The sequence below is a fragment of the Watersipora subatra genome, chromosome 10 (genome assembly GCF_963576615.1).
Source record: "Watersipora subatra chromosome 10, tzWatSuba1.1, whole genome shotgun sequence".
Classification (NCBI taxonomy): domain Eukaryota; kingdom Metazoa; phylum Bryozoa; class Gymnolaemata; order Cheilostomatida; family Watersiporidae; genus Watersipora; species Watersipora subatra.
In genome coordinates, this window is record NC_088717.1 from 19,561,596 (window position 1) to 19,573,440 (window position 11,845).

General features: G+C 38.9%; 1 pseudogene; it reads right to left on the bottom strand.

The window, feature by feature from the left end:
- Window positions 1–204: 204 nt before the first annotated feature.
- Window positions 205–1,453, bottom strand: LOC137406848 (uncharacterized; annotated as a pseudogene).
- Between the last annotated feature and the right edge of the window lie 10,392 nt (window positions 1,454–11,845).

Here is an 11,845-nt window from a genome sequence, read left to right on the forward strand (position 1 = left end):
GTATTTAAGAAACTGAGCCAATGGCTGGACATAATAATAACAGGAACGGGTAAAGTTGATTGTTGATTTGATCAAGAATAAGAATTCTCTCTTTCAATAAGTAGCTTTACTGGAACAATAGAGTGTCCATCTTTCACACTCACAAAAACTTTGATGTTAACTCATGCGCAAAATAGTAGCATTGATTAGGTCTTCCAAATAAACTTAATCCTTAACACTATGCTTTTTGAACCCCTTGCTCTCTACAAACATACGGACATACAGACAGACATACAGACACACTGACAGGAAAACATGCAGAGGGGCAATGCGACAAACGCTTGAATAAGCGTGTAGAAAACATGCAGACAGCACCCAAACAAATGCACAAACAGACCCGTGGACAAATACTTAGACAGACAGGCAGAAAGCAAACTGATGATCCAACAGATGTGCAGACAAGCTCCTAGACAGAAACCCCAACAGACAACCAGACCGACATCAAGACAGACACTCAGAAAGACATATAGACAGACAAACATCCAGACATACATCCAGACAGACATACAGACAGACATCCAGACAGACATCCAGACAGACATCCAGACATCCAAACAGACATCCAGACATCCAAACAGACATCCAGACAGACATCCAGACAAACATCCAGACAGACATCCAAACTGACATCCAAACTGACATCCAAACAGACATCCAGACAAACATCCAGACAGACATCAAAACAGACAACCAAACAGAATCCAAACAGACATATAGACAGACATCCAGACAGACATCCAAATAGACATCCAAACAGACATTTAGACAAACATTTAGACAGACATCCAAACAGACATCCAGACAGACATCCAGACAGACATCCAGACAGTCATCCAGACAGACATCTAGACAGACATCCCATCCAGACAGACATCCAAACAGCCATCCAGACAGACATCCAAACAGACATCCAGACAGACATCCAGACAGACATCCAGACAGACATCCAGACAGACATCCAAACAGACATGTAGACTAACATTCAGACAGACATCCAAACAGACATCCAGACGAACATCCAGACAGACATCCAGACATTCACCCAGACAAATATCGGCATTGTATGAGCAGACAAATGGACAGTCAGACAGGCAAACAGACATCTAAACAGATGGGCAGACAGACACCTAAAGAAACGGGTAGACAGACAGACACCATACAGATGTTAAGGAGACGCACCAATGGATACATCGACTTATGCTCAGCAGACACTTGGAAGAACATGCAGGCGCTTCTATATAATCTAATGGCTATAATATTGATGACATGATTAGCCGGGACACTAAAAGTTAGTGGCTCACAGAGAACAGAGATGGCCATATCATATTCAACTTTTAGTGTAGCATGTGTGATAATATTGCATAGTATGAAATTTTGCCTGGCAACCAACCAGCAGGTAAATCTCTTTAGTCATCTTTCAATAGGAGTGCCCTGGTCAAAGCGCACTGGCTATGCAAATCCATCTTGTTGGAAACCGAGCTCATCTGGCAATGGAAGGTCGACATCTTTGCTCACAAAAGCCTGTTCTATTTGTCGATGACGAGACGGAAGAGAGTATGCGTAAAGAGATAACTTCACGTCCTTACCAAACAGGTTTGATGAGTTTAACCTACAAGTCTAGTTTCTATGTTGTCCAAATTTATTCGGTCCTCAGACCCCAAAACATTGCCAATACATTGTCTATAATTTTTTGGAGTTTTCTATGATAGTCTAGGACAGTCTATAGTCTATAGTCCATAGTCTAGGACACTAGAAAACCAACTCAGACTTTTATTTAAGAGGATTGTTTTCCGTGTCAGGTTTGTCTTTGATTCTCTGTTTGTGTGTGATCGCCTATAATTTTCTATTATTGCGCACATTAGTCGACAATAATTGCCTGTTATTTTTCATAGTTGTCTAGACCTGTCTTTATTTGTCTACTAGCTATGCTACCCAGTATTGCCCAGGTGTTAAAAATCAGCTTATAAACAATGAGAAGTAATGAGAGTTGCCTGCCATTTGCTATTAGCCTGACAGATTGCCAATGGAAAATTTTAGTAAGCTAACTAATGACAATCACTTATGCAATCACCCTGCATGGTATGCAAAGGTGTTGGGTATGTGCTACCATATAGCAACTTATATCGGCAAGCAAACAACTCAATCTCTGTGGCCTATTGGGTAGGGCATCGGACCGGCGAAGGGTAGGGTCCGAAATCAAATCTTCTTTAGTATGGATTCCTAATTTTAAGATTTTAATAGCTATAGCCGGAATGCAGGCAGACATCGACATAAAACTTATTTTGAGAAATATATATGTATATAGATGGTCCAAATGGCAGCACAGCCACTGAGAGTAGCCCTAGTTTAGTTGTTTTTTTACCTGCTATATAGATCTTATGTTCGTCTTCTCACCACTCATTTCACCTTGACCTTTTGCTGTATTATTAATGATTAATGTCTAGCTGATTGAGAATCAATCTAATTAAGTTAGAACTTTCTAGAAGACACATTCTCTCAAAAGCATATACTGTCTGTATCAAAATCTTGCAGCTTCTTTTAAGGGCAGCAAGGTCTTTTACTTAGAATTATTCTACTAGTGGAAATAAGAGTGTTTACGGACTTCCCATGGTGCACCTCTATAGTACACTTAGAAAATATTTTGTTGATATTGAGGACATGTGATATGCAACTACTTACGCTTGCGCTGGATTTTGGAGTTATCCTCTACACAAACACGACATTAAACTTTAGACATCATACTAAATACTTATATTCGCTAAAGGCTTTGCTAAGCGACTAATGGTCGTCATGCCAATTTTTCAAGCGCTCTGCTAACTAAATTTTCTTGTAACCATTACGACAGTTACTACAAAAAATAATTGATCAGGGCACCAGTAAGTATTCATACAAATTGTGGTAGCCCTAGGTGTGTTGTACTGCATTTAAGGGCTGTATATATGTACACCCACAGCTGCCAGCAATCTAGAAAAAGCTATCCTCTTATCCAAAGTGCAAGAGACAAAACCAAAGAAGACTAGCTCAGACTTTTATTTAGGAGGATCGTCTTCCGAGTCAGGTTTGTCTCCTCCCTACAATTAATATTTGATCTTATTCGATTAATTATCTGGTTAATTGTTTATCCTGATAAATTAGTATTAAATCTTATTTGTTTGTGTATTTATCAGTTTAGGTGTTTTTTGCAATTAATATCAACCTCTGTTTCTTCTACTGTAGCTTAGGAATGCATTTAGTAAGCTTGTTGAACAAGTTGAGTCGGCCTACAGACAAAAAAAGTTTGAAATGATGCAATTAGTACTGAAAGTAGTCACGTGCTGTAAATTAAAACAAAATCTGCAGCGTAAAGCATACAGACTTAAGAATGCAGTGTTGTTGAGCTTTGTCAACTACAGCTGTGTTTGAGTAGATGCTAGCGCAAGAGGTGAACAGAACGAAAGCCCCGGATCAGATGATTCAGAAGGGGAAACAGGAACTAGTTCAGGTGATGAACCAGGAACTAGTTCAGGTGATGACAAAAGTGATGGCAGCAGCACTAGCAGTGGCAGCGGAAGCAGCAGCAGTGGTACTCAGTCTAGTGCAGGTTGGTGTTTGGTAGTTCATGGTAATGCTTCGGGTTTAGTAGTCTCGGGCAATGGTACTCAGTCTAGTGCAGGTTGGTGTGTAGTAGTTTATGGTAATGACTCAGGTCTAATGGTCTCGGGCAGTGATACTCAGTCTAGTGCAGGTTGGTGTGTAGTAAGTAGTTTATGGTAATGACTCAGGTCTAATGGTCTCGGGCAGTGGTACTCAGTCTAGTGCAGGCTGGTGTGTAGTAGTTTATGGTAATGACTCAGGTCTAATGGTCTCGGGAAGTAGTACTCAGTCTAGTGCAGGCTGGTGTGTAGTAGTTCATGGTAATGACTCGGGTCTAATGGTCTCGGGCAGTGGTACTCAGTCTAGTGCAGGCTGGTGTGTAGTAGTTTATGGTAATGACTCGGGTCTAATGGTCTCGGGCAGTGGTACTCAGTCTAGTGCAGGTTGGTGTGTAGTAGTTTATGGTAATGACTCGGGTCTAATGGTCTCGGGCAGTGGTACTCAGTCTAGTGCAGGCTGGTGTGTAGTAGTTCATGGTAATGACTCGGGTCTAATGGTCTCGGGCAGTGGTACTCAGTCTAGTGCAGGCTGGTGTGTAGTAGTTCATGGTAATAACTCGGGTCTAATGGTCTCGGGCAGTGGTACTCAGTCTAGTGCAGGCTGGTGTGTAGTAGTTCATGGTAATAACTCGGGTCTAATGGTCTCGGGCAGTGGTACTCAGTCTAGTGCAGGTTGGTGTGTAGTAGTTCATGGTAATGACTCGGGTCTAATGGTCTCGGGCAGTGGTACTCAGTCTAGTGCAGGCTGGTGTGTAGTAGTTCATGGTAATGACTCGGGTCTAATGGTCTCGGGCAGTGGTACTCAGTCTAGTGCAGGCTGGTGTGTAGTAGTTCATGGTAATGACTCGGGTCTAATGGTCTCGGGCAGTGGTACTCAGTCTAGTGCAGGTTGGTGTGTAGTAGTTTATGGTAATGACTTGGTATGAATGTTCAACCTGCTAAAGATACAAAATGCAGTTGCTGCTTGTTCCTTAGCTGCTGCTTGTTCCTATTGTTAGTTCCTTTGGTTTTGTTCAAGATTTCAATTGTTAGGATTGACTGGAAGCGGAAGGTCTTTAGTAGCTTAATAGCTGTGTTTGCTAGCTATATAGCTGTATTTAGTAGCTATATAGCTGTATTTAGCAGCTATTTAGCTTTGTGCAAAGGTCTCTGCAGCTTTCATCATGACCTCCGATACGACCTTTAAAACTGCTGAATATTCTAAATATTTGTTAAAATCTATAGAGTTAATGGAAAACCTCTGGGAAGGTAAGTAGTTCTGATTTTTTTACGGTGTAAAATAATGTCAAGGTCATCAAAATGTCACTCCAACCAGCCGTCATCTTCTTAAATCTGAGAAGCCTTAAGTGGCAAACCAAAATCTCACCAGTTTTCCTAAAGTTTTTTTGTAAATTTGTTTGCATTGATTTCTTTGTGCTTTTTAATGGTGATATGATGAAATACAGATTTTTGCATAATAAGCATTACTTTAGATGTTGTTGTGATTGGTGCTGCAAAATTTAGTAGCTATTCTTAATATTTCATATTTAGAATTATCTGGTGTGTAATATCTATCATCCAGACATCATTGAAGTGCAGTATACAGCTGATTAAGTTTTCTTCACAGAGAATCGCTCGTCCAATGCCAGAACTAACTTCAGTCGAAATGCTCGAGCAATGTCCTCTACAAGCGATGAAAGGCGAGATTATGAAGCTGCAGATGAAGACCTTGATGATTTCACAAGCCGACTGCTACAGGAACTTAATGACGACCGCAAAAAAACCACTAATGAAGCGAAAGGTAAAAATTACTACGAGTTAGAAGCCTGGGAATCGCAGGTTCTAGTATAATAACAGATCTCTAATTCAAACGTTAGGTATTAGGCTATTTACAAAGTTGATATGAAGTATTAAAATATAAGCAGAAAAGCAAAAGATTTTAAATGTTGATATTTGCAGGACTAAATATTTACCAGCCAGCAATAAATATATAGTACATGTAGCTGTTACCTTATAAGCCCACTTATTTGCCAACTGTAGACAACGAAAAATGTTTAGTAAACTGAAAGTCGACTTATAGGAGCATAAATCCAATTGAGCTCCAATTATAGACAAGACAATTTCTCAAATAACCCAAAATCACTCGTGTCTCATTTGCTGCTACAAACTGCAATAAAACTTATTTAATAAAACAATTTGACAAATAAAACTCTGTTTTACTGTTTTTACTCTGGATGTCGCATTCTAGCTAGTTCAATAATCCAACCATAAAAATAGATGGTCATTCAAGTGGCTGTTTTCATGTTGATCAAATAGAACCTTAGTTTCTTTATGTTAGTAAAATTCAGAAAAGTTAAGCTATTCTTTGATAAGGAACACTTATGAATGCACAGCATATCGATACTCTGTTGTTATTAGCCCAAAGGTACTACGAGCTTTCTTATTTGAGTGATTCTAAACTTTTCATCATTTTTGGAAGGATTTTAAGAGTCAGCATGACAGCGTATACTGTAAGATTTTGAAGCCATTTCGCATGCTGGTCAATCCTTAGATGAAGCCATTTTAGTATGAGCCATTTTAATACTAACAGTCACACAAAATCGTTTAAAACAACTTAACCACTGGCTTTATGGGAAATTCAAAGCATTTTTTGCTATGAACTCTCAATGGATATCTACTGAGGGTCAAACTATTATCTCTGGTTCACCTAAGCCAAAGGAAACTGACTTGGAGCCATACGAGCTTGTAGATGGTTTTCCTAACCCCCCTCAAAGAGCAATATTGCTGAGATCTACGGCTAAAGTTGGAGGTTCTGTCAACCCTCTTCTCTATACTAAATAGTTTGGCATGACTTCAAGTAGCGTAATGAGATTGCTATTATAGCGGGACACTGGGGAAATAGGATAGGGAGGTGTGAATAACAAGGATGTTGAGTATATTTGGGGTACACAAACTAGCTACACAAATGTCTGAAAGCTATGCACAAGTTGGTGACATCTTCACACAAGCGTGTGATGGCTATGTGTGTGTGGCAGCTACACACAAGTGTGTGACAGCTACGCGCAAGTGTGTGACAGCTATGTGCAAGTGCGTGACAGCTATGCGCAAGTGTGTGACAGCTTTGTTTGGGTATGTGACAGCCTTATTATTAGGGTATCTGACATTTTGTTTTGGGTATTTGCTCTTTGAGATTTTAACCTTGTTAGCATCGTCTCATATCATTGCAAATGTGAGCTTTTTGCAGAACTATGTCCAACTAAAGTTCATATATATGAATTTGATTTGAGGTCACAAGGTCATAAATGCTCACGTTTTGCGTATTGTCAGCCTTCATAGCCAATGAAATAGTTGATTATACCTAAGGGGAAAAACTAAAGTTGTACATACAATAGACGCTCCTATAACGTAAATTCCAGATAATGTAAAGAATTTATGCCAAGTTTTTGCTTCATACTACGTAAAGAATTCCATATAGCTGAAAGTGTCAAATCAGGCGAGTTCTCAAGTTTGATTTGAATAGTAACATATTCCGATGAACTTGCAAAAGAAAAACTGGCATACAGTGTTTTATCTATTATATATTTAACTTTTGTGACATTCTAGTTCGTCGTGATAGGTAGTCAGATGTGTCTACAAAACAGAGAATAGGATGGCTGCGCAATTAATCATAAATACAAAGGCGATCGATTGGTGCAGGTTTTACAGCGTCGGTCTACCAATCTGAATGTGATGAGTTTGAGAATCGTCGAAAGCTCTTTTTTATCCTAACCTTGATTCCTGGATACAGATAAATGACAAACAGGTAGTACGGCTTTTTACAGTAAAAATATTTTGTTGTTTTGTTTTATTGTGGATTAATAAAATATTTGCTATTAGTTTTACTTTGCAGAGTACGCTTTGCTGCTTAGAAAATTAAGCGAATCGTTGTAAATGAAAGTCGAAGATGTGCACTCCCATCAACTTAATGGAAAATTACTGCAATCATGGTCTATAAAACCAGTGAAGTTGATCAGAAAAAAAGAAAAGTTGTTGATGCAAACCAATAATATTGCAGTTACTGTGCAGTCATTACTACAGTTACTATACAGTCATTACTACAGTTACTGTACAGTCATTACTACAGTTACTGTACAGTCATTACTACAGTTACTGTACAGTCATTACTATAGTTACTATACAGTCAGTACTACAGTTACTATACAGTCATAACTACAGTTACTATACAGTCATAACTACAGTTACTATACAGTCATTACTACAGTTACTATACAGTCATAACTACAGTTACTATACAGTCATTACTACAGTTACTATACAGTCATTACTACAGTTACTATACAGTCATTACTACAGTTACTATACAGTCATTACTACAGTTACTGTACAGCCCATAAATTAAAATAGTCAAGTCAAGTTTTTCCTTTTTCATGGCCAAAGGTGTGAGTTTGGAAAGATTTTAGAATAGATTAGGCAATTTATATGTACTTTACTGTTCTTATAACATAAAATCGCTATAACCTAAACATTCCTGTAACGGATTATTTACATTGTAGAAATGCCTACTGTATTTCTTAGTGCCAGTTTTTTTTCTAGTTGTGTAGTATTTTCTCTAAAAAACATGTATGCTTCTGTGAAGAACCTTGGTTAAAAGTGTTTGAATTGAATGCAATACACCGTACTAATAACAAGCCTTCCCAATGGTGCAGTGTGTGTGACAAGCCTAATCATTGGTCCAGTATGTATGACAAGCCTGATCATTGGTGCAGTATGTGTGACAAGCCTGATCCTTGGTGCAGTGCGTGTGTGTGAGTGAGCGCGTGTGTGCGTGTGTGTGACAAACCTGATCATTGGTGCAGTGAGTGTGTGACAAACCTGATCATTGGTGCAGTGAGTGTGTGACAAACCTGATCATTGGTGCAGTGAGTGTGTGACAAACCTGATCATTGGTGCAGTGAGTGTGTGACAAGCCTGATCATTGGTGCAAAGTGATAGGTCTTAGACAGAGCCTCATATTAGGTCAAGTGAAGTCACCAGGGTCACTACAGATCCTTCAAGTTCACTTTTAAAACCATAATTCAAATATAGGTGCTTAGTCTTACAAAAAATAAATATCTTTTAATAGTATGCCTACTTAACAAAAGTACTTTTGCTGTCGATAAGTTTTATAGAAGGCATCTGAGAATGCCTCAGATAGCCTTTGTTCTTTTTCAGAGTCTCTCCAAAGATCAATTGTATTAATATGACGCGTGCCTTGTACAAACATCCTCCATCTTTAACTCTTTTTATCGTGGTCTAAATGAGCGGTGATAATAAAATTTATATATATCTATCTATAACAACCACCACTATTCTTTGCAACACAACCATAATATAGAAAATGAATACCATAATATTATCATGGAGATTTGTAATGCTTCAAGTATATCATTCCCAAAAACCATCTGAAAGCGTTGTGGTTTACGCATTTATGTAAATCTGAGTCTATGTTAAATTTTGGTCGCTAGTTAACGAACATGGAAAAATGGCAGTCTTTTGGTAATGAACTCTTTGAACTTGCATCGAATTTGGAGCCTACATGAGTGTTGCTGGAGTGAGTGACCAGACTCTACATAGTAGCTAAACGTACCAGCCATAGTAAGTTGCTCTGGTAATCTTTACTAACTTGGTTTTGCTACTGTGGCTTAGATGTCTAAAGCACCCGAGCTACAAAAGTCGCTAGTAGTGGGAGGCAGGACACCAGGCCTTAAGATTTCATCAAGTGGAATTAGTAAACAGACTAAAGCACTTGAGTTGATCACTGATTTTTTATATGACAGTCCTCTTCAGATCTATTGGCACGCCTTTCCTCAGATACCATTCTTCCTCTTTTCCTCAATGAAGATCTCTTCAGCGAGGAATATGCTTGATCAACGCAACGACCAACCAAGCGCGCTTTCACAACCTGGCAGAGTTCCAAATTGATCTCTTCAGCATTGTCATTGATCTTGGCATGCTTTAACATTACATGCATATCGATTATGTAATGCCCTGCTTAGCATGGTACTCAAAAACTTACAGTAGAACTTAATGATGACTATAAAAAACCAGCTTATTAACGAGGGAAGCTTCTTGATACCTGTGCTTCAATATACAAGTAGTGCAGTTTTGTTAGCGGCAGGAAGGTCCTATTTTCAGCTTGTTTTAGAGTCGCATTTCGTAAGTTGAGTTCCTTACAGAAATAAAGTATACATACACATAGCTGAGTTACATCTTCGCCCAATCCACCCACATACAGAGACATAAAGAGTTCTTCAGCATTGTCATTGCGTTAACTAAATGAGAAACAATTATTCATCCTTGAACTATGACCTTTGGTCATGTTTCTTACTTGAGCTGTCTTTAACAAAGTTACATATAAAATAATGCATTATCATTCTTTGCGAAAGGATTACTAGCGGGGCTAACTAGCTACATTGTATTCTCTCATCTAGCCCCTGCTGTTATGTAGAACTGGAAGAAATCCAACCGATCACACATAGTTACGAAAACTATGACCTTGATTGGCTCGAGGAATCCTTGGCGCATGACAATACGAGAGAAACTTGTGCTAGTCCTCGGCAGCGCCTCAAAAAGGTGGAAGCAGATATCAGCAGACTCAACAGAAGGCACATTAAACTAGCGGCATCTAGTCATGGGGCATTCAAGCCTTCAATTCCAGCAGCAGGCAACGAGAGGGTAATACTTACGCTTCAAGAGCTCATTCTAGTGTATTATGTACCTTCGCCTAATAATATTCTTCAAAGATACAAAATCACCAGTTAGTCAGCCAGATGAAGTCTGGGTAATATAATTATTACGTTTAATTATAGTAAATTATTTAAATTTATTAAGTTTATGAAACTATGCTAAAACTGCCAAAAGTTTGGGCATTTCAGTTTAGCAGTTTACTATTTAGGGAAGCTTCTTGATTACGAATCAAATTGATGCCGTTGATTAATTAAAGTTGGAGATAGTTTGAGGTGTGCCAAGGAAGTGGTATAATTAGTAACCATCATACATTTCCGTAAGTTTCGTAAGGGTGTAAGTAAAATTTAAGATGGTGACATTAGCATGCAGAACATGCCCATAATACTCTCATCTATCTACTGACCCCAGTAAGAATCCTTTAGCAAACAATTAAAAATCAGAGAGACAAACCAGTGAGCAGAACCGGAACCTAACAGCTGGCAGCTGCTGACTTCTTTTACTGATATTTATATGGCGATACAACGATCTTATAAATTAGTAAATAACAATATATAATAAAGTAAACAAATACATTAATATCCTGACACCTGCTAATACTTGCTTACGTTTGTCACTCATGCTAGAAGTTGAACGGATTTTAGGTGCTAAACAATGAGGCGGAGCTTACAGGATGGAAAGCTAACAAACTGGGTGAAGACTACAAATTCACCCGCCTGTCCGGAGATGAGGACTTGAGGCAGTTCATAAAAGAACACACCCTTGATCTTGAAGGTTTGGTTTTTGTCTTCTCTTTGCTATTTAGCTACAGTAGCTGGAGAGTAGTGAATAAAAATGATGGACAAAAACATTCCCTCTGTAACGAATAAGTATGCAGATATCACACCAAACAGGACACTAAGGTCACCCGGATGCATAGCGTTATTGCAGGGACTGCTTGGGTTGATCGAGATTGGGGTGCCATTGCGTGCAGAATGTGAAACAGGGTTTTTAGAATGCTCTGGGCATGAGCTGGTTATATTGTGCGCTGTAACAGACAGAAACGGAAAAAGGGGTGAGTGACATTGCTTTTTAGTTCTAATGATAGCGTGGTCTACTGATCCAGAGTACTTGACTGGTAAAAACAAGTTTCTGGTTAACTCTCAAAAAGGTTTGAGGTTGGTTGTGACTTTCAGACCACCAGTCAGACCTTTTCCAGAAAGATCTGACTGGGAGTGACAGCAAGAGAATCCAACCGTAAGATCTCACACACTCTTCTCTCCTCCTCTCTTCGCTTGCACTCTCCCGCTCTCTTATCAGACCAATAATAGACATTTATTTAGATGTTCAGTGGTAGAAAGTAATTACACACAGACCCATGATTAACATTAGAGAACAAGCTAGAACATATTGACTTACCTAAAATCTAATGCTTACCTGCGCCATCAAAGAACCTGTTAATTAGAGGGGCAGCTAGGGATCTGCTAACTCGA